Source organism: Notolepis coatsorum (assembly GCF_963971535.1).
Source record: "Notolepis coatsorum genome assembly, chromosome: 2".
Classification (NCBI taxonomy): domain Eukaryota; kingdom Metazoa; phylum Chordata; class Actinopteri; order Aulopiformes; family Paralepididae; genus Notolepis; species Notolepis coatsorum.
The window spans coordinates 65,046,034-65,068,542 of record NC_140166.1 but is presented as its reverse complement, the minus strand read 5'-3'; positions in this window follow the sequence as shown (position 1 = coordinate 65,068,542).

Genomic DNA, 22,509 nt, shown 5'->3' with positions numbered 1-22,509 from the left:
TAAAATATAATTAGGTTTGGTCATACTAAAATGTCTACAATTAGTTAATGTGTCTGTGCTATTTTCATTTATGTTCAAGATGATTAATTGATTGTTCTATATGGTATTGAAATGTATTCTATTAAGCTAACAGAATGATTAGATTTGTTAGATATATGTTCTGAAAGTCAAACAGACTTAGTAATAAAGAAATATATCTGTGTTTAGGTAATCAATATAAACTTTGATTCATCAAAGTATTAACAAGTCAGGTAATGTTTAAGTAAAAATATAGGGAAAATATTCTCTGTTAGTAATGTGAAGAGGGTTTGGCCTATAAGCCAAACCCCTATTTTCAAATGCCAGCTTAAGCAGTCCTGTGATTGGAGGAACTAATGTGATGATGTCATCAACTCGGAGACACTGGCCTGGGCTATAAGAATGGGGTGTAATGGTGGGAGAGGAACTCAGAAACAACCGAAGGACTCTCAACCACAACCAAACCCACAAGGACAGGACCTCACCTACCATCTCACCCATCTAAAGCAGGCAACGAGAACAAAAGGACTTTTTGGAGGGAAAACCAACTTCTTTGTTATCAAACAACAAAGACCAGCAACAATTTATCTTTATACTGTGATATTAGTCTGGTTGTTATCAAGACGGCATAGTGTCTTTGATCAACAACCATAGCATCTTCTTAAATGTAATTTGTATACACTCTTAAACTTTGATTAAACAACTGTTATACTATTTTCCTCCTAATTCCTTCTGCCTTTCTGCCTGCAACCGCTTAGTCGGTTTGAACAGAAGTGATTCCCACAGCAACCCCGAAGGTATTTAATCACAACGCAGAGTACTAAGGCAACCCGGTTCTGAAGCAGAGCAGAACCGAAACAGCTTGGGAATCCACTTCATTTTGGTGCCGTGTGACCCGTGAACAAGTGGCGGCCCTGGACGAGATTTTTTTTTCTTCCCTTCACTCATCAACCTCATCGGCGGACGACAGAGGACACAACTGCGTGAGCTTCGTTCCTGTGAGAGAGGTGAGTGTTGAAGAAGAATGGGCTGCTCAGTTCGAACAACATGGGGTTGGGGAAAGAAACTAAGAATTTAACCTCATGTAATCATGATGTAAGGGACAATTAAATTGAGTGTTCTGGCTGGGGAGGGCGGCTCTGTAATCACCGGGCGTAGTATATTTTAATGTAAAATGTTAGCACTATGAACGGGGCGCCGTTGCCAGTCGGAACAAGTAAGGGGATAGGAACATGTCTTAGATTCGTGCTCAGAGTTAAGCCGAGATAGACACCGTGCGTAGTATGTCTTAAGAGTAGTGACTGAAGCACGCCGTTGCATAGTATTTTCTACAGTAGAGAGTTAGCACAAGTAGGTCTGGTTTTAGCCTTGGGCGCGGGCGGGCGTGTTGTAGCAAAATAGTGCTTAATGAAATGTTTGCCGGTCGCGCCGCGTGCGGCGTTCGAGAGACGGAAATGTGCGTGAATGCTGATTTTGTATTTTTTAATTGTGTGCTTTTTAATTGTGTTAGGGAGCGTGTATGAATGTATGGTTGGCGAATGTTTATGGTTAGGAGTGATTGGTGGGAAGTATGAGAATATTGTTGTGTTATTATGTAATTTAGGTCACCGATTGGCCGTGGGGAAGTTTAATGGAAACGCCGGTTTTCCGAGGCCGTCGAACGCAGCAGCGGTTAGCTGCTGTATTAGCCTCTGGGCACCGGAGCGAACGGGGGGAAAAGTAGACGTAATTCAAATGTATAAGGTCGATCGATAGTGTCTTGAGATTACGGGGATATGTAGGGCACTTAAAAGTTTTCATATTCGTGGCGGATAAAACCAGTTATGTAATGTTTAAGGTGATCGGGATTTTCTAGGCCCGACCCGGAAGTCGTTCTAAACTCGCCGGAAATGACGACGGAGGGGTCAAACTAGTGTTTTGATATTATGTTTTTATATTTCTATTTAGATCACTACACTGGCGTTTTGAGGGAAATAGGGTTCTGTTGTGGGGAATGTGGGGTTATATTAACGTTGCGAGGGGACGGCCCGCGCGGCGGAACGGGTCGTTGGGAACGTTTTTATGGGATCATGGGAGCAGCTAAGCTAATGCTACTTAGCCGCGCTAACGGCTAAAGCGGTCGCCGGATGTGACGTCGTAAGGGTGCGCGGTCTGACGGCCCGCGACGTAGCTAACGAAGCTAATATGCTAAGCTAACATGCTAAGCTAACTGTGCTGACGTCATGGCATGACGGGGCTCTCGGGATGTCTCGCGAGGGGGCGTCCATCTTAAGTAGGGGCTCCGAACGTCCATCTTGGGAGGGTACCGAGCGTCCATCTTGGGAGGGTACCGAGCGTCCATCTTGGTAGGGGTGGCGAGCGTCCATTGTTAAGGGGAAGGTGGAGTTTATTGGGAATACAGTAGGGGGCAGAAGTGTACAGGATGGATATGTTTGGATTCTGCTCACGGAACGTTTTCATTGTACACTCTCTCTCCCCCTCTCTTATCTTGCTCCCTTTCTCTTTCTCCCCCTCTCTTTCTCTCTCTCTCTTACTCTCTCTCCCCCTCTCTTCTCTTTCTCCCCCTCTCTCTCCCCCTCTCTCTCTCTCTCTTTCTCTCTCTCTCTTATTCTCTCTCTCTCTCTTTCTCTCTCTCTCTCTCTCTCTCCCTTTCTCTTTCTCTCTCTCTCTCTCCTTTCTCTTTCTCTTTCTCTTTCTCTCTTTCTCTCTCTCTCTCTTCCTCTTTCTCTCTCTCTCTCTTCCTCTTTCTCTCTCTCCCTCTCACCTCCCTCCCTCTCTCTTTCTCTCTCTCTCTTTCACTTTCTCTTTCTCTCTCTCTCTCTCTCTCTCTCTCCCTCTCAACCTCCCTCCCTTTCTCTTTCTCTTTCTCTTTCTCTCTCTCTCTCTCTCTCTCTCTCTCCCCCTCTCTCTCCCCCTCTCTCTCTCTCTTTCTCTCTCTCTCTTATTCTCTCTCTCTCTCTCTTTCTCTCTCTCTCTCTCTCTCTCTTTCTCTTTCTCTCTCTCTCTTTCTCTTTCTCTTTCTCTTTCTCTCTCTCTCTCTCGCCTCCCCTCCCTCTCTCTCTCTTCCTCTTTCACCCCCCCCCTCTCTTTCTTTCCTTCTCTTACCCTCCCTCTCCCTTTCGCCCCTCTCCCTCTCACCTCCCCCCTCTTTCCCTCTCCCTCCCTTTCTCTCTCTCTCTCTTACCCCCCCCTCTCGCTCGCTCCCCTCATTTCAACACCGCCTCTCTTCCATGTATTTCCCCCCCCTCGGCCCCCCCCGAAACGCTTCTCTTTCTCTCCTAGGTTAGGGCCTGTATATAGAGTTTTTTATGGGTTTCAAACGCGGTGTAGTGCTAGGTATATTGTTTATTGCTGTTTACTGTAAGGTTTCAAAGGCGGTAGGCTGAGTTTGGGACTTATTATGCGTATGTTGTTGTTCCATATTCAGTTTTATTGTTGTTTTTAGGGAATTTCTAGTGCTGGCAGTGGTATTGCCTGCGTTGGCGCTACACTTTGTTCGACAAGGCGCTCGTACTTCTTTCCTTACATTTGGACGGGCCCCGGCTGGGGCTCCGTTCCAGTTCATGTTGGTGGGCCGTAAGTTGGAGCATAATTACTCTACTCGCCTGCGGTGGGGGTGTGGGTAGACAGTTCGTCGTGGCTCACTGTCTGCCTCCACGCTTTGTGCGCTGTGTGCAACTCGTCGGTGCTTGTTGTCACACTGCGCACATTTTTCATTTTACCAGGGGTACGGGGACTGCTAAACGTTGTGGCGGGGGTGGGCTCGCTGTCTGCCACCGCGCATTAACAGGGGTGCGCTATGCGTGCACTCGTCAAAGGCTCGCTGCCACACTGCGCGCGTCGGATTATATTGTGTGTGGATATTTGGGTGACTGGTTACGGTGGGGTCAGAGGTGCTGTATGTGTGTGGCAGAGGTTGTGAGTGGAATAATTTTTGAATATCCTTGTGTAGGGGGCCCGGGGTGTCACGTTCCAGGTTGCAAACTGGGGGTGATGCCGTGGGCCACAGGACGAGTTGGCCAGTGGAATCTCATTGGTCGGCAGGATTTTCAATGTGGGGATGGTGTCGCCGCCTGTGGTTATGAACGGGTTGTGTGACACTGTTCTAAATGCACGGGGACTTCAGTGACATAAGGCACTGGAAATTGATTTCTGTTCCCGTGAGGAGAGCGTTATTTTAACACCTAAAGGGTTAGGTGTTACGGGGGATATATAATAACTGTGTGAGAGATTGTGAATGGAAAATATGTGTGTTACTGATACGTGTAATGTAATATGAGCGAAATACATACTAGGCCTTCACGGACAGAAATAAATATAGTTACACATACACATAGTCATTTGCAAAGAACGATTAGAGTAAAAGTGAGATTATTCACCTAAATTACAATGTCCGATACAGATGTTTAGAAATGATAGGCTGTAAATAACAACTTTCTGATTGACCACCATCTCAGGAAACAGCTGATGGAAAATAAGTTCCCCGGAGTGGTATTAAGGAGGATCTTGACAACAGGATTGAGAGTCTGAGTTTCCAATGGAGACAACTGGAAAAATATTAAGGCTGTGTCATTGATAAATCAAAAACGAAAATTGCACAAATGCTCTCATGAGATCTTAGTATAGGAGATGCCCGACATTCCATGCTTAAAGACAAATGATGGGTTGTGAATGGGAAATGTCACTGATATTAAGTGTATTTTTTGCTTCTCTCTTTACAGCTGCTCCAGGACGGATGGCCAGCACTGACAATTCCGAACACCAACAGGGAAATCGAAGAGACTGTTGACAGTCAGGGGGTATAGTATCACAAGACCGAGATTATCAATTCCTGTTTACACCAATATAGAAGTGTGAGTGAAATTAACTCAAGTTTGGTAAAAATAGTTTGAATACAGAGAAACTTGCTTTCCAAACGGTGACGTTACGAGTGTTTGAAGGAAAGGTGAGAATGGAAAATACACAGATAGGAGCAACCGGAGGGTTAGATGCACTGACCATAGAAAGGGTGGACAATCTGTCTATTTCAACGACTGGAGATGTCACAATAAAAGTGACGAAAAGATGGCCAAAAATATTCAGGCCATTACAGAACCTTGTAGTTAAAGGAGGCCGGTGTAGAATGCGTACCCAAATCAAGATAATGCCGATAACCTCTGCAGACATTACATTGACCGAATTGGACGTTGACTTGATTGACTGGAATTTGATCGACTCCCCTCTAGTGTCCAGTGAGACGGAGGGACTGGAAATAATGTCTTTTACTCCGCCACAGGGAGTCGTTGCAGCAAGCGACCCAGAGACAGCTGTATTACCCGAGTCAATCCACGCTGAAGTGTCCGTTGCAGATGACTGCCAGTTACAGACGTGCCTCCCTCTCGAAGATCACCTAGCCGAGGCTAGACGGGTAGTGGACTATCTCCAAGGCCTACTCCAGCCCACACAGCCCGGAGGGGAGACAGGTTCCAATCGCCTCTCTCCCTCTCCCTCTGGAGAACCAGATGGCCAGAGACAGGCCCAGTTGGGGCCACAACCCGTGCCGGAACAACAACAAACCCCGATAAGACCACCCACGAGGTGGCAACCACGAGGAAAAGGTGTAGGCAAAGGCAGGAATCCGATTGGCTACCGTGTGCGGCAGGTGCACTGTTGGACGTGTGGGACCCTCGGACACATTGCTCGGAACTGTGCAGAGCAGGACCATATATCCCCAACAGGGCGTGTTTGTGCAGGAACAGGTGGCGGGCCCCTCCCAACCACGGGCCCCTCTCAAGGAACTGTGACTGGACCAAATAGGTACGTGGCTTTCTCCTCCGAACAGGCTCCAGGGAGCCATGGCGATGATGGCACACCACCAGGACGTGTTCTGGGCCCGATGACCCCAGGGTCATCCGGTCACAGGCAACTGACCCACCGGGTCCCACAACCCGGGGGAGACCGCCAGTGTTGTTGGGGCTGTGGAGTGAAAGGTCATTTTCAAAGGTCATGTCTGCAGAGGCCACCGGCAGAATAAAAATATATGCAACTGACTAGGGTAGAGGTGGGATATATTGAATGATAAAATATGCTCCTAATTAGATTAGAATAAAAAGTAAATAGAGGTGTTAGGTGATTAGATTATGAATGAAAGTTACTAAAAACGAATGTATGGGTGACTGACAAATGCATGAACTAATCAGACTAACAAGAGGTCAAATTATGTTAAACAGTTAATCGATATTAGACAGTGTGATGATGTGACACTGCGGCAGCTAGTGATCAGTAAATTATCCATGCTCGGTCAACATTCAGATTGATCAAGAGGTGGACTGCATGATTAAGAAATTGAAAAGACTCATAGTTGTTTCTAGTATTTTATAGTATTGACAGAAGCGTATTAACAGTTATGGGCAATAGGATAGGTGTTTATTTACTTTTATTTTTACTTCTCTTTTCTAGTGTGATACGAGCAATTCCTGACTTAGGCCGGGAGCGTACATTTTGTTTATTCATTTGATTTCCCTTTTTGTTTCTTAGTTAAAAATGAGCTAGAAAGCTCACAAGTTTGGTTTATTTTTTCATTTATTGGTTTGGCAGCGTTTTCTTTCTGTTTTCTTTCTTTCTGTGTGTTTTTTCTTAGGGTACCTGGCAAGCTGGGAGTGATCTCGACACATCAGGACGGGGTAGTATATGTCTGTAAAATGGACTGGGAACAAAGTGAAGGAACATGAGCTAGTTATGGATTTTTGTTCTCCGCCCATTGAATACCCAGTTTTAGCGGCTGGGGGTGTGTCGTGGTTGGTGATAGTGTTGGGAAGCATGATTCTCTGTACATTAATGAAGCTCAATGGATTTGGTCGCTATTGGCCAAATTAGTCTTGTGTAGGGTGTGAACATGTGCAATTGATAATTGGCTTGTGATGTGGAAGATGTGTGTTTAAGGCGGTCTGTGACTTGTACACACAGGTTACTGGGAGAATGGATGTGTCAGTGCTGAACGTCCGGTCCGGGGTGCAGCTGTCCAAAACCAGAGGAGGACGGTAACGATGTTTTCATGTGTATTTCACATCGAGAGGTGGAGAGTATACTGTTTTGACAGCATAATATAATGAGAGCCATGTGAATTTTTCAGAATTTTGAAATTTAATGATCTAGAAGCCATGAAATATATAGATAAATGATTTGGAAAAGAAAGTTGTCAAAGCTCAGACCAGTAAAGAGAGTCTGAGGGATGGAAAATTATGGATTCTCAATCAATTGTTGTGGTAGAAGAGATCCCCACTGTGCCCCGGAGCGATATATATTCACTACAGGATACGGAGGGGAGATTGGGGGATCCACAGTCATCAGAGAGTGGTACAAGGAAGACCGAGGACTCCATCGGTACCGTTGATCCAGGACACTGGCTAGTGTCTACCCAGCGGTTCCATGGGGAACCACAACACTGCGGAGAACCAGGAGACGCCTACATCTCGGGCCGGGAGAGTCTTGGCCAACGCAGTGACCGAGTCTTGAGGCTTCAGAGGGAAACGACAGACAACCAACGAGGAGACAGGCAGCTAGGCCTCAGCAACAACTCCGGCTGTCAACAGAAGCAAGGCCTCAACTATTGACCAGGGGGTCAACAAGCGAAGGGGGGGAGCTGCTATCGCCCCTATCGACCACCAGGTCGTCTAAGGAGGGGAGGAGAAACAAACCTCTTCCACTGATCCGAGGGTCAACCAGCGAAGGGGTCGAGCAGCCAGCAACGACCTCCCCATCGCTGTGAAGAATAGAAGATACTACAGCAGGGGGCTCTACCCCCTAAGAGAGGATCTCCACGAGTCAAGATGTGCTTGACAGAAGATGGGGTGTATTAGAAAGGCAATTTGCTTTCTGAGTTGCACCCAGCAGTCGTGATATTGCACCAGCTCTGAGCAATAAAGAGGAGGCAGGGTCAAATCTAGAAAACATGGACCCCCCTCCTCAAATGCTCCATTTGATCTTGGTACGAGAACAAGTTATTAAAGACTGCACAAGATCACAAAAACTGAAATGGCTAATTTGAATTTTAGGATCTGAGTGTGGCAAACCATATATATGTTATCCTAATATGATTTAAAATGTCTTAAGTGTTATCTAGATAGTAGTGTGTAGAGATTGATATCTATGTTTGACATATTAAGGATAGGTAAACTATCCGAGTGGGGACTGTTGTAAAATCCAAAACATATATATCATGATTAACTAATGTGTAGAAATATTTGGGCCTCAAAACAATAATTCATAGATTTGTGTGTGTGTGGTTACATAGACTGATTGTGCAAATGCCCTCCTGGGGTGACAATGACATAGTGGCAGCTGGGGTAAGACTACTTCCCTTTAGGGGGAAGATCAAACGAAGAACAAAAGGTCACGTAGACATGTTATCTAGCTGGAGTTTCCTGTCACACACACACACACACATTCAGACACACACACACACACATAGACACAGACACTCACATACTCACACACACACATACACTCACACACACACATTTTCAAATACACATCCACACACACACACACACACTCACACACACACACACACACACACACATTCACACACATACACACACACACACAGAGATCTCCAAACAAGCTAACTATTTCCTGGTATATTGTTAAAATAGTAATTTGAATCTTGAATTAAGGTAAAATATAATTAGGTTTGGTCATACTAAAATGTCTACAATTAGTTAATGTGTCTGTGCTATTTTCATTTATGTTCAAGATGATTAATTGATTGTTCTATATGGTATTGAAATGTATTCTATTAAGCTAACAGAATGATTAGATTTGTTAGATATATGTTCTGAAAGTCAAACAGACTTAGTAATAAAGAAATATATCTGTGTTTAGGTAATCAATATAAACTTTGATTCATCAAAGTATTAACAAGTCAGGTAATGTTTAAGTAAAAATATAGGGAAAATATTCTCTGTTAGTAATGTGAAGAGGGTTTGGCCTATAAGCCAAACCCCTATTTTCAAATGCCAGCTTAAGCAGTCCTGTGATTGGAGGAACTAATGTGATGATGTCATCAACTCGGAGACACTGGCCTGGGCTATAAGAATGGGGTGTAATGGTGGGAGAGGAACTCAGAAACAACCGAAGGACTCTCAACCACAACCAAACCCACAAGGACAGGACCTCACCTACCATCTCACCCATCTAAAGCAGGCAACGAGAACAAAAGGACTTTTTGGAGGGAAAACCAACTTCTTTGTTATCAAACAACAAAGACCAGCAACAATTTATCTTTATACTGTGATATTAGTCTGGTTGTTATCAAGACGGCATAGTGTCTTTGATCAACAACCATAGCATCTTCTTAAATGTAATTTGTATACACTCTTAAACTTTGATTAAACAACTGTTATACTATTTTCCTCCTAATTCCTTCTGCCTTTCTGCCTGCAACCGCTTAGTCGGTTTGAACAGAAGTGATTCCCACAGCAACCCCGAAGGTATTTAATCACAACGCAGAGTACTAAGGCAACCCGGTTCTGAAGCAGAGCAGAACCGAAACAGCTTGGGAATCCACTTCAGTAGTTTACGAGATATATACATAATACTTGCAATACAATACAATACATACATATGCTCTTGCTCGATCTTCTTCCCCCCCCCCTCAGGACCCCCCTTGGATAATCCATCCATTATTTCGTTTCTAACCAAGGATTACAATTCATATGCTAACCTTTATTCTCTCCACCACTTCTAACCAGATTGCAATGATGGCTTCATTGACACCTACAATTCTTGCTGTAGATATCTCTAGATAAATCACATCGAGATAAGTAAGAGCCCATACCTTTAGGCACATTTTATCCGGTTGAATCCAGCGTGATGCTATCACCTTTTTAGCAGCCGTAAGACCGGACAAAATGCTAACTGAGAAACATCATTCAACAACAATACAGAAGGCAGTACAGGTATGGTCAGAAATAAAAATTCTGATAATTGCGTGGTTACTTCTTCCCAGAATATCTTAACAGGGAGGCATTCCCAGTACATATGTATAAATGTACCGATATCGCCCCTTGAACACAAGGAGCATAGAGAGTCTTGTTTAAGCCCCATTCGGTTCAATCTTATAGGAGTCAGGTAAGTCCTATGAATATAATTAAGATTAATCTGTTGATGATCCGGGTTGCGTGACTCTAGTCGAACGTTTTTTGCCCAGACTTCTTGCCAATCAAAATCTACTTCCAAGTCTGGTATATCCCTCCTCCAGACTGAGTCTAGGGGGAGGACTCCATATGAAGAAGTAAATAAGTGATGATAAAAGTCTGATACGAAGCCTCTCGATGTCTCCCTTTCATAGAAGAATTTGTGATATCTGTGGTGCTCAAGTGGTATCTTTAATGGGACTCCATGAGCCTTCAAAGTTGCTAATAACTGTATATAGAAATAATAAGTGGAGCTGGTGAGGTTAAATTTGTTATGAATTTCATGATAGCTACAGAAACCCTGTTCGTTGAAGATATCTCCCAATGTATGTATGCCCTGATTTTCCCATTTGGGATATCTGATAGGTCGTTGTGCAATAAGGAGTGCATTGTTATTGAATAGGGGAGAATGGCTATGCCATTTATGTTGGTTAGTAAATTTTTTCTGTGTGTCACGCCATATCAGAATCACATGTGTAATAAGAGGACCAAATTTCAAGTCGCATTGCTTAATTGATAATTTGGTGTATACTATATCCTGCAGTCTATGTGGTCCCACTATGTTTTCTTCTAATGTTCTCCAGGATACAGATGCTTGAGAATCAAACCAGGTGATCAGTGGTCTTAAAGAGAACGCTTTAAAATAGTGGTAGAAGTCTGGAAATGCTAAACCTCCGTCGGCTTTGTTTCTCGTTTTTATTCGTGGAGGTTTGTTGTTCCAAATAAATGTATATGCGGTGGAGTGTAATTTTTTCCAGTAACCAGCAGGGGGGGGGGGGGGTAACGGTAACATTGAACTAAAGAAGTTGATTCTAGGTAAAACATCCATCTTAACTATTGATACTCGGGCCTGTACTGAGTTTTTACGTTTTGACCACCTGTCAAAGTAATTTGTGATTTGTGGGTTTACCTTCTGTAGTGTGGCAGTGAAAGGGTGAACATGCTGTTGTGTGGCAGTGAAAGGGTTAACCGCTTGGTAGTGCGGCAGTGAAAGGGTTAACAGACAAATCAACATGCATCATCTACAAGCCTGCTTTAACAGACAAATCAACATATCATCCTCAAAACCTACATTAATAAAGACATCAAATAAAAAAAATGTCATCTCTTAACCTACTTTAACAGGAAGGGAAGGGGGCTAAACACTGGTCCAAATAATAATTCTGGGGGCAACCTTTTTGCTGCCATGGCCATTTTCAAAGGAGTCCCTTGACCCTTGACCTCTCACCTCAAGCGATATGAAAGAAAAAGGGTTCTCTATGGGTAGCTACGAGCCCCCCCTTTACATACACACCAACCTTGTGCTAATCCCATGCAGTTTTGGGCTAGAACTATGCAGTCCTTTGCATGCAGTACAAATGTGTTATATCTGCCAATTCTAGAAATGGTGTATTTGACCATTTCTGCATACTAGGGTCCCTGAACAGCCGTGGAATTGCAAATTGAGTATTACGGCAAATCTGAAACTCTTGTGGATCCGATGAACCCAGCTGTATTCATGTGTGATGATGTCAGTCCCCATAGTAACCAACTGTCTTCATGTGTGATGATGTTAGTCCCCATAGTAACCAACTGTCTTCATGTGTGATGATGTTAGTCTCCATAGTAACCAACTGTCTTCATGTGTGATGATGTTAGTCCCGATAGTAACCAACTGTCTTCATGTGTGATGATGTTAGTCCCCATAGGAGCCATTTCATGGTAGTGAAATTGACTTCCCTGTATAAAATGACCTATTGTGACCTACTTGGATAAACACAGCCTCATGAAACGTTACAACCACAAAGAGACCTAGAGACCTATGACCTAATGTATGGCTTTATTGACCATAATGTGTGTGTGTGGGGGGGGGGGGGTTCTGAGCAATTTCCAGAACAAAAGTGCTTGCCATCCATATGTGTAACAAATGGCATCAACCCAGAAATTGCTGCAACAACCGATGAGACATAATTGAGCGTGGGAATGGCTTCCATCGTAATGTTCTAAGGGCCGCCCTCCACATAGTCGGGCGGAACTTACGCGGAACGGACTCTGCGGAGGTCCGCACGTACTCGAAGCATACTCAAATCAGACTCAAAGCGCGAAGCTCCAATTTTCTAACCGTGCGGACGTCCGCGCCGCTCACTTGCTGTTTTTTGGTTTTGGTTGATATCGAGCTGCATTTAATGTGACACCGATCTGCATTTTACTCTGAACACTCGCTCCGTGCCAAGTGAGAGTAGGGCAGGATCATGGTTAAATGGGTAGGATTGGTCCGGTAAAACGTTGGCAGGTAGATGACGCTAAATTTACTTTTACTATCGCTACCATTATCTCATCATCTGAAGAAACTTGAGAAGTTTGAATGGCTTTTCTAAATGAAGTGTGTAAAACTGCCAGTTTTATTTTGAAATCTTGGAAACGGAGATACACTAGACTCTTTATTTTGACATCGGTGGACGACGCCGTGACAGAGAGTGTAAACAGCGTGCAAGGATTGTGGGAAATGTAGTAAACCGGCACGAGAAATGTAGGAAATTGGTATGCAGTGGTACACTCGACTATGAAACCTCAAACGACTGCGGATACACTCTTTTTTTCCATCTTTTGCAACAAGAAGCAACAGGGTTTATCGGAAATGTGGACGATTAGGCGGCCGCGTGTCAAACGGTCCTTGAGCAAGACACTTAACCCCTAACTGCTCCCGATGAGCAGGTTGGCACCTTGCATGGTCGCCTCCGCCGTGAATGTGTGAGACATAAGTTGTAGGGCGCTGTGGATAAAAGCGATATGTAAATGCAGTCCATTTACCATTTATTTACCAAGAAATATGCTCTAATTCACTCCTCCTAATATACTAATATGTCTCTACTACTATGCGGTCAACGCTGCAGCGCTCATGTTTCAACACTTTGATGAACATTGTTACTCGGCTGAAAGAGTTGTACCCTTCCTGCTGACTTGTCGTACAGGACTTGTACGTCGCTTTGGATAAAAGCGTCAGCTAAATGACAAGATATATAAATATATAAATATATAGACTCAAATCGTTAAGAATTGTAATGGCAGCCTATACAAAACACAATAGTTAGAAGAAACGTTACACTCAGTGCTGAGCTGCATCTCACATGAATCGCTGTGTTCGCCGCTTTCTCAGCTTCTACTTGGCAGCTATGGTCAACAGACAAATCAATATACATCATCCATAACTTTAATAAAGACAAATCAAGATCTGTCAACAGTAACGGACTGTGAAATGCCACAGAACAACAATGACACTTTTGGAAATTGACATCCTGATTCGTTCCAATATAGCCGTATATACCTATTTTTCACATGTAATTATATGCTTCATTATTCAATTATTCAATTGACGATGGACAATGACCTCCCAGGATGACAGAGAGGGTGTGAAGTGCCACAGAACAACAAGTGACACTTTTGGAAATTGACATCCTGATTCGTTCCTATATATAACCAGTATATTCTTTTCTAGACTTTAAAAAACTGAACTCTGGTTGGAGGATAGTGAAATGATGGTTCTGCTTAAAAAATGAAACTGAGCCTTTAATGTCTGCATAGAAGGTGTCTGTGAGAAAAGGCCCGCGATGGGGAGTTAACCTGGGGAATGTGGCCCTGAGATGCAAAAGCAGAGGAGAGAAAGCTGTAATGTTAACCCTTACAGAAGGGAAGCAGGACGGCCATGCATGTATAGTCTGAGGTGATGGGGCCTCCGGGGAATTAAAGGTTGAGGTTGTGAAGTTTTAGAGAAACAGGGAGTCTTGAAACGATAGAGAGAATCTTAAAAACTATATAACAATTAAATGTTTAATGTGTACAGTAAAAGTTTTTCATAATGTCATGCTTATAATTAACTGTCAGTAGAGAATAATACTAAAATGATGTGTAAAACTGTTTTCTGGAGGGCATCTCTAAGGAGTCTTGATAAGAAATCTTATGGATGGCCTCGCCCGGTACTGCCTGGTACCATACCACGTGGTTACCACAGACAAACCAGTTGTTTGTTCTGAAGAAATAAGGGACTTTCTCTTACTTAAAAAAACACTAGGTAACTAAAAGTAACGCTAGTAAAAAGGAGGAGGAGTCCATACGGATTATGTATTGTATTTTGGTTTGCTAAGCGAAAATGACATCACTGTGTTTAGACCAATTGGAAATATGATACAATATCAATATAAAAAGGACTGTTGCCCATTCAAGGGGCAGACTTTTTTGAGACATTGGAAGATGGTGCTTGCAGACACCGGGCACAAGCTGTGCCAGATGAGATGTTTTGTTTTATACTTTTAACTAAATTGGAAATTTTCCAATGAAGTCTTTTTTGTAACTTGCCTTTTCTAATTAAAAATACTTCTTTATAAATATATCCTTTGTATCCATTCTTCTGACCAGACGGACGGGTAAGCATCGAAATGTTGTTTGCATTGTAACTTCACCCTTTGCGTTCTGATTTATGATGTAAAGACTTTAGAAACCAGCCGACAACCACGCGGTCCCGTAATGTTCCTGATTAATGATGTAAAAACTTTAGAAGTGTGGCTTTATCCATACGGAGGCCTAAGGAGAAAAATGTATATGTATATGTATACTAAAGGTGGGTTCTGTATAACTGTGATTATCAAGTAATGCCATACAGTGGTAATACGGCCAACCGAGTAAGTTAAAGCAAAATAGAATAAAAAATATACTCCGCAACTCCAATCAATCAACCGTATGACTGGGGGGGACGGAGGGGTGCCTGTGTGTGAGCCTGGGTCGGCTGGGTTTAAGCCCTGAAGTTTATAGACGCATTGAGTCCTAGACGTCCCAGACGTCGCAGGACGCTGCTTGAAGCTGAGATGCGGACCAATGAGTTATGGGATTATCAATCTGACCTAGGCTTATGACTCGTACTTAACATGGCGTCCCTGGCGATGTGCATTTATACTAACCAAAATAGGTGCTAAACAGCCAAAGAAGACAGGACTACTGTCAAAAGCCTCTGGAGTAAAATTAAATTACAGATTTGGCAAAACCTAAAGTAGAAAGCTCTACTGGCGACTCGAGTGGAAGGCTCTACTCGGGGATATCACAAATGAATAGAAAGCTCTATCTTTGTGATTAAAGCAACGTTTACTCACAACTAAAGGGTAACGTAATGTTTATAGAGCTCTGGGGGGAGTTACAAGTGCAACATAATTTCGTGCTTTGCCCACAGGAAGTGAACTGGCCCTAGCCAGACGAGAGCCAACTAGCCACAAGTTCACTGAATGTTCACTGGATGGCTACCTAGCCCAAAGCTACTGTAGTGAGGATGGGAGACTGTATGTGAAGCGCAGCCAAAACGGCCGTTCACAGAAAGGCGAACTGGATGGCTACCTAGCCCAAAGCTACTGTATGTGAGGATGGGAGACTGTATGTGAAGCGCAGCCAAAACGGCCGTTCACAGAAAGGCGAACTGGATGGCTACCTAGCCCAAAGCTACTGTATGTGAGGATGGGAGACTGTATGTGAAGCGCAGCCAAAACGGCCGTTCACAGAAAGGCGAACTGGATGGCTACCTAGCCCAAAGCTACTGTATGTGAGGATGGGATACTGTATGTGAAGCGCAGCCAAAACGGCCGTTCACAGAAAGGCGAACTGGATGGCTACCTAGCCCAAAGCTACTGTATGTGAGGATGGGATACTGTATGTGAAGCGCAGCCAAAACGGCCGTTCACAGAAAGGCGAACTGGATGGCTACCTAGCCCAAAGCTACTGTATGTGAGGATGGGAGACTGTATGTGAAGCACAGCCAAAACGGCCGTTCACAGAAAGGCGAACTGGATGGCTACCTAGCCCAAAGCTACTGTATGTGAGGATGGGAGACTGTATGTGAAGCGCAGCCAAAACGGCCGTTCACAGAAAGGCGAACTGGATGGCTACCTAGCCCAAAGCTACTGTATGTGAGGATGGGATACTGTATGTGAAGCGCAGTCAAAACGGCCGTTCACAGAAAGGCGAACTGGATGGCTACCTAGCCCAAAGCTACTGTATGTGAGGATGGGATACTGTATGTGAAGCGCAGCCAAAACGGCCGTTCACAGAAAGGCGAACTGGATGGCTACCTAGCCCAAAGCTACTGTATGTGAGGATGGGAGACTGTATGTGAAGCGCAGCCAAAACGTCCGTTCACAGAAAGGCGAACTGGATGGCTACCTAGCCCAAAGCTACTGTATGTGAGGATGGGATACTGTATGTGAAGCGCAGCCAAAACGGCCGTTCACAGAAAGGCGAACTGGATGGCTACCTAGCCCAAAGATATGTGAAGCGCAGCCAAAATGGCCGTTCACAGAAAGGCGAACTGGATGGCTACCTAGCCCAAAGATATGTGAAGCGCAGCCAAAACGGCCGTTCACAGAAAGGCGAACTGGATGGCTACCTAGCCCAAAGCTACGTGACACGAAGCCAGACGGAAGCTAACTAGCTCGCCATCGGCTAACGAGCCAGTAAGAACACGATGTCTCACAATCATTCCCACATCATAGAGGAGGAATTACCCTCGGATGAGGGATTGGGAGTGTTTATACCCGACCTGGGTCTGGACTACCTAGGAGAACGGGAGGAACACCCAGAGTCCCCTGAAACGTTTGCGGGAAGTGAGGAATTCACAGAACCAAGCACATCACAATACCCAGAGCTGCCGGCTGTACAGCAGGCAGTAATTGGCACAGGAGAGAAACTTTACTGCTGTGCCCAGTGTGGAAGGAGCTTCAAGACAAAGGCTCACCTTAAATGTCACCACATGGTACACACAGGAGAGAAACCTTACTGCTGTGCCCAGTGTGGGAATACCTTCAAGACGAGGGCATAACTTAAACAACACCACCTGGTACACACAGAACATAAACCTTACGGTTGCGCCCAGTGTGAGAAGGCCTTCAAGACGAAGGGAGAGCTTAAAATTCACTGTACGGTACACACACGAGAGAGACTTTACAGCTGTGGCCAGTGTGGAAAGAGCTTCAAGACAAAGACATGTCTTAACCAACACTGTACGGTACACACACGAGAGAGACCTTACAGCTGTGGCCAGTGTGGAAAGAGCTTCAAGACAAAGACATGTCTTAACCAACACCACATGGTACACACAGAAAATAAACCTTACTGCTGTGCCCAGTGTGGGAATACCTTCAAGACGAGGGCAGATCTTAAACGTCACCACCTGGTACACACAGGAGGGAGACCCTACGGCTGTGACCAGTGTGACATGAGCCTCAAGACAAAGACATGTCTTAAACGTCACCACATGGTACACACAGGAGAGAAACCTTACTGCTGTGCCCAGTGTGGGAAGACCTTCAAGACGGAGGCAGAACTTAAACAACACCACACGGTACACACAGAAGAGAAACCTTACTGCTGTGACCAGTGTGGAAAGAGCTTCAAGACGAAGACTCACCTTAAACATCACCACCTGGTACACACACGAGAGAGACCTTACAGCTGTGGCCAGTGTGGAAAGAGCTTCAAGACAAAGACATGTCTTAACCAACACCACATGGTACACACAGAAGAGAAACCTTACTGCTGTGACCAGTGTGGAAGGAGCTTCAAGACGAAGACTCACCTTAAACATCACCACCTAATACACACAGAAGAGAAACCTTACTGCTGTGACCAGTGTGGGAAGACCTTCAAGACGAAGGCAGAACTTAAACAACACCACACGGTACACACAGAAGAGAAACCTTACTGCTGTGACCAGTGTGGGAAGAGCTTCAAGGCGAAGCGTAACCTTACACTACACCACATGGTACACACACGAGAGAAACCATACTACTGTGACCAGTGTTACATGAGCTTCCGGAACCTGCAAGGGCTTAAGAGACACAGACGGCGGAGGCAGCCATGCAAGGTGCCAACCTGCTTAACGGGGGCAGTAAGGGGTTATGTGTCTCGCTCAAGAACACTGCGACACACTATCATGGACGAGTTTGGAAATGGAAAAAACCAAGAGGACAATGTAGTCATTCTTCCTCTTTATGAGGCGCCAGGCTCCACCTCAAAACGAGTATCTCCCTCCACTGACATAGAGGCGTTCAACTCTCTAGACGAGTACCTAAAGGCCAAAAACATCAATTATGAGCACTGTTCCATTTTCTATGACCCAGAAGAGGAGGATGGCGACATTCAGATCAAGGATCAGAACCCGAGGCCACAGATGACACCTTCGGGTGAAACTGAGTCTGAGCCTGAACAAGATGGGGAGCTAAATACCTCTGAAACTGAACACAGTTCTGATTACTCAACATATTGAGTAATAGCTCAAGAGAAGCTAGCACAAGGAGACGCTAGCTCACCAAAGGGGCTTCAATGGCCCAAATGATGGAAAGAGAAATAAGAACCCCCGGTCAAGATCCAGGGGAAAACATGGGGGAGAAACTAACTGCAGAGCAGCAAGCAGAGATGAGGGCAACAAAGGGAGAAATTACCTTCTGGGGCCCTGACACATGACACTCAAGCAAGTGCAAACTGCACTTGACATACCGCTCATCTGTCAAGAGGAATAATATATAGTGTTGTTGTCATTTAGGAAGAAACATGACATAGAATACTACATGCATTTTGTATATATTTTAAGTATAATATGTAAAGATGTCCGTCCTTGCTCTAAACCCAGAGTAAAGTCAAGTGAATTTGTAATCTATTTCATTCAGAAGGGATTTCCTGACAGCAACCATTTGGTAGGTTAGCACCCTACCAACCATATCAGCTGCATGAGATGTACACTCACCAGCGCCTATGGGTAACAAATTGAGACTCTGCAAACTCTCATCAAGCTTAGCACCTTGACGCGGGGGGACAGAGCGAGCATCAGGGTCTCTGTATCCGACGGGCCTATCAGATTTGTGGAGACTTGGAAGCCTCAGCATACAGGACGCTGTGGTGCTTAGGCGGCCAAGTCACTGGTTTATAGGTCTGTCAAAACGGATTGGAGGTTCCGGGGCTTAGAACATGAGTTCAAGTGAGTTGGGCTGTATACTAATTAAATAGGTATCAACAGCCGAAAGAATATGAACCGAAATGACTGCTGTCAGGTGCCTCTGGAGTAGAATTAATTACAGATTTGAAAAAAACCAAACGTAGAAGGTTCTACTCAAAGAAAGAATCACACTTAAAGTATATTTTTGTGATTGCAGTGAAAGATCACTCACGACTAAAAAGTTACGTAATGTTTTCTTACAGTCAAAAACGTAGAAGGTTCTACTCAAAGAAAGAATCACACTTAAAGTATATTTTTGTGATTGCAGTGAAAGATCACTCATGACTAAAAAGTTACGTAATGTTTTCTTACAGTCAAAAACGTAGAAGGTTCTACTCAAAGAAAGAATCACACTTAAAGTATATTTTTGTGATTGCAGTGAAAGATCACTCATGACTAAAAAGTTACGTAATGTTTTCTTACAGTCAAAAACGTAGAAGGTTCTACTCAAAGAAAGAATCACACTTAAAGTATATTTTTGTGATTGCAGTGAAAGATCACTCATGACTAAAAAGTTACGTAATGTTTTCTTACAGTCAAAAACGTAGAAGGTTCTACTCAAGGAAAGAATCACACTTAAAGTATATTTTTGTGATTGCAGTGAACGATCACTCATGACTAAAAAGTTACGTAATGTTTTCTTACAGTCAAAAACGTAGAAGGTTCTACTCAAAGAAAGAATCACACTTAAAGTATATTTTTGTGATTGCAGTGAAAGATCACTCATGACTAAAAAGTTACGTAATGTTTTCTTACAGTCAAAAACGTAGAAGGTTCTACTCAAGGAAAGATTCACACTTAAAGTATATGTTTGTGATTGCAGTGAAAGATCACTCATGACTAAAAAGTTACGTAATGTTTTCTTACAGTCAAAAACGTAGAAGGTTCTACTCAAAGAAAGAATCACACTTAAAGTATATTTTTGTGATTGCAGTGAAAGATCACTCATGACTAAAAAGTTACGTAATGTTTTCTTACAGTCAAAAACGTAGAAGGTTCTACTCAAAGAAAGAATCACACTTAAAGTATATTTTTGTGATTGCAGTGAAAGATCACTCATGACTAAAAAGTTACGTAATGTTTTCTTACAGTCAAAAACGTAGAAGGTTCTACTCAAGGAAAGAATCACACTTAAAGTATATTTTTGTGATTGCAGTGAAAGATCACTCATGACTAAAAAGTTACGTAATGTTTTCTTACAGTCAAAAACGTAGAAGGTTCTACTCAAAGAAAGAATCACACTTAAAGTATATTTTTGTGATTGCAGTGAAAGATCACTCATGACTAAAAAGTTACGTAATGTTTTCTTACAGTCAAAAACGTAGAAGGTTCTACTCAAGGAAAGAATCACACTTAAAGTATATTTTTGTGATTGCAGTGAAAGATCACTCATGACTAAAAAGTTACGTAATGTTTTCTTACAGTCAAAAACGTAGAAGGTTCTACTCAAAGAAAGAATCACACTTAAAGTATATTTTTGTGATTGCAGTGAAAGATCACTCATGACTAAAAAGTTACGTAATGTTTTCTTACAGTCAAAAACGTAGAAGGTTCTACTCAAAGAAAGAATCACACTTAAAGTATATTTTTGTGATTGCAGTGAAAGATCACTCATGACTAAAAAGTTACGTAATGTTTACTTACAGTCGAAACCTAAGTAGAAAAATAGGTACCAGGTCACCTGAACTAGAAATAACCTAATGTTTACTTAAAATCAGAATAAGTCCTGCATAAGTCCTGCTACTGTGATGGAAGTGGAACCGGCATAATAATACAGGCTGGTGTTATCAGCAGGAGCTGAGTCTATAAGAGGCTACATAGCCTGAATCTACAAGCTGGCTAACTAGCCGGAGCTAATACCAGACATAAACAGTAACTAACTACCCAGTCTGGACCGAGACAAGCACAACACAGGGTAGACCCCCGGTGCAAGAAGGAAGTGGACGGAAACAACAGTCCGAAAGGTCTGTGAACAATGTGCGCTGGTAAGGGGGACAAAACCTGAACCGGTGCCATCAAGACGAATAGCAGTATCTGAGAGCAGGACTGAAACTACTGGAGGAAGCGGGTGTAATGGCCAGTGATGCCACTAACGCGTTACTAAGTAACGCGTTATTGTAATCTGATTACTTTTCCGCGAAAATGGTAATCTAACGCGTTAATCTTTAAAAGCCAGTAATCTAATTGCAGTTACTTGTCCAAGTGGCTGTGCATTACTATTTCGTTACTATCTCATCATAAATTCATAATGCAGGCGGAATGCAGTATTTTATTTCGTTTTCGACAGTCAAAAATACGCTTAGAGCTGTTTACTTCTCTTTGGGAGTGACGTCACATGTCACGTTTTCAAAGCGTGTCTGAGCACGTAACCTCGCGTGTTGATCCATGCTGGTGGGCGCGGCTGTTATTGTTATTTTCAGCCTGACCTAAACTGCGCGCTAGCAGGGAGAAGCTCGCGCTCGTAACGCTTTCTTGCAGCACTGGAAGTTCACTAGTCTACTTAACGTTTGTTAAGCCGGGTGAAAAAAACATTCACTTTGCGGAGGAAACAAAATACTGTCTACCGCATATGGAATATACAGCAGCTGCACAGCACGACCATCGACTTCTACAGGACTCGGAGCTGCACCACCAGCCAAACAGTATGTTCCACCTTTGAGTTAAACATATTTTGCATTGCACTATTCCATGAACATGGAACACCATACTGCAGTATGTAGGTTGTCAGTAGCACACTGACAACACTGCAGTATATATATTCCCTCCCCGCCGTATATATATTTCCCTCCCACCCACCCACCCCCTCCTAATGTACAGTCCCCTCCCCATCATATGTATATACTCTGTCATGATCTAGGGGTAACAGTACTGTATATTTGAATACCGTTTATGTCACAAATGTATCAGTACTAAATACCTATATGTCCCTATGCCATAAATGTCATGTATGTTGTGTATGTCATAAATGTCTATATGAATTGAAAATGGGGGACCCTGATGGAAACAAGACAAACGTCTTTCTCTGGTCTGCATCCCCTTAACAATTGTGTGTATTGAGCCGTACTGTATTGTACCCATTCTGCAATCTGTTAAATAAAGTTTTCATTCATTCATTCATTCATTCATTCATTCATTCACACAATAATAAATAATAATAACGTAGAACCATATCTGAATGGGGCAGGCCTCAAAGGTAGGCTACATATCAGCCTACATGTGGTGTTATTGACCATTTATCTTTTGTGAAATCTATAGATCTATAGATAGCAAGATAGGCATACCTGCCCTATTAGTACATTTTACTCAAATTGA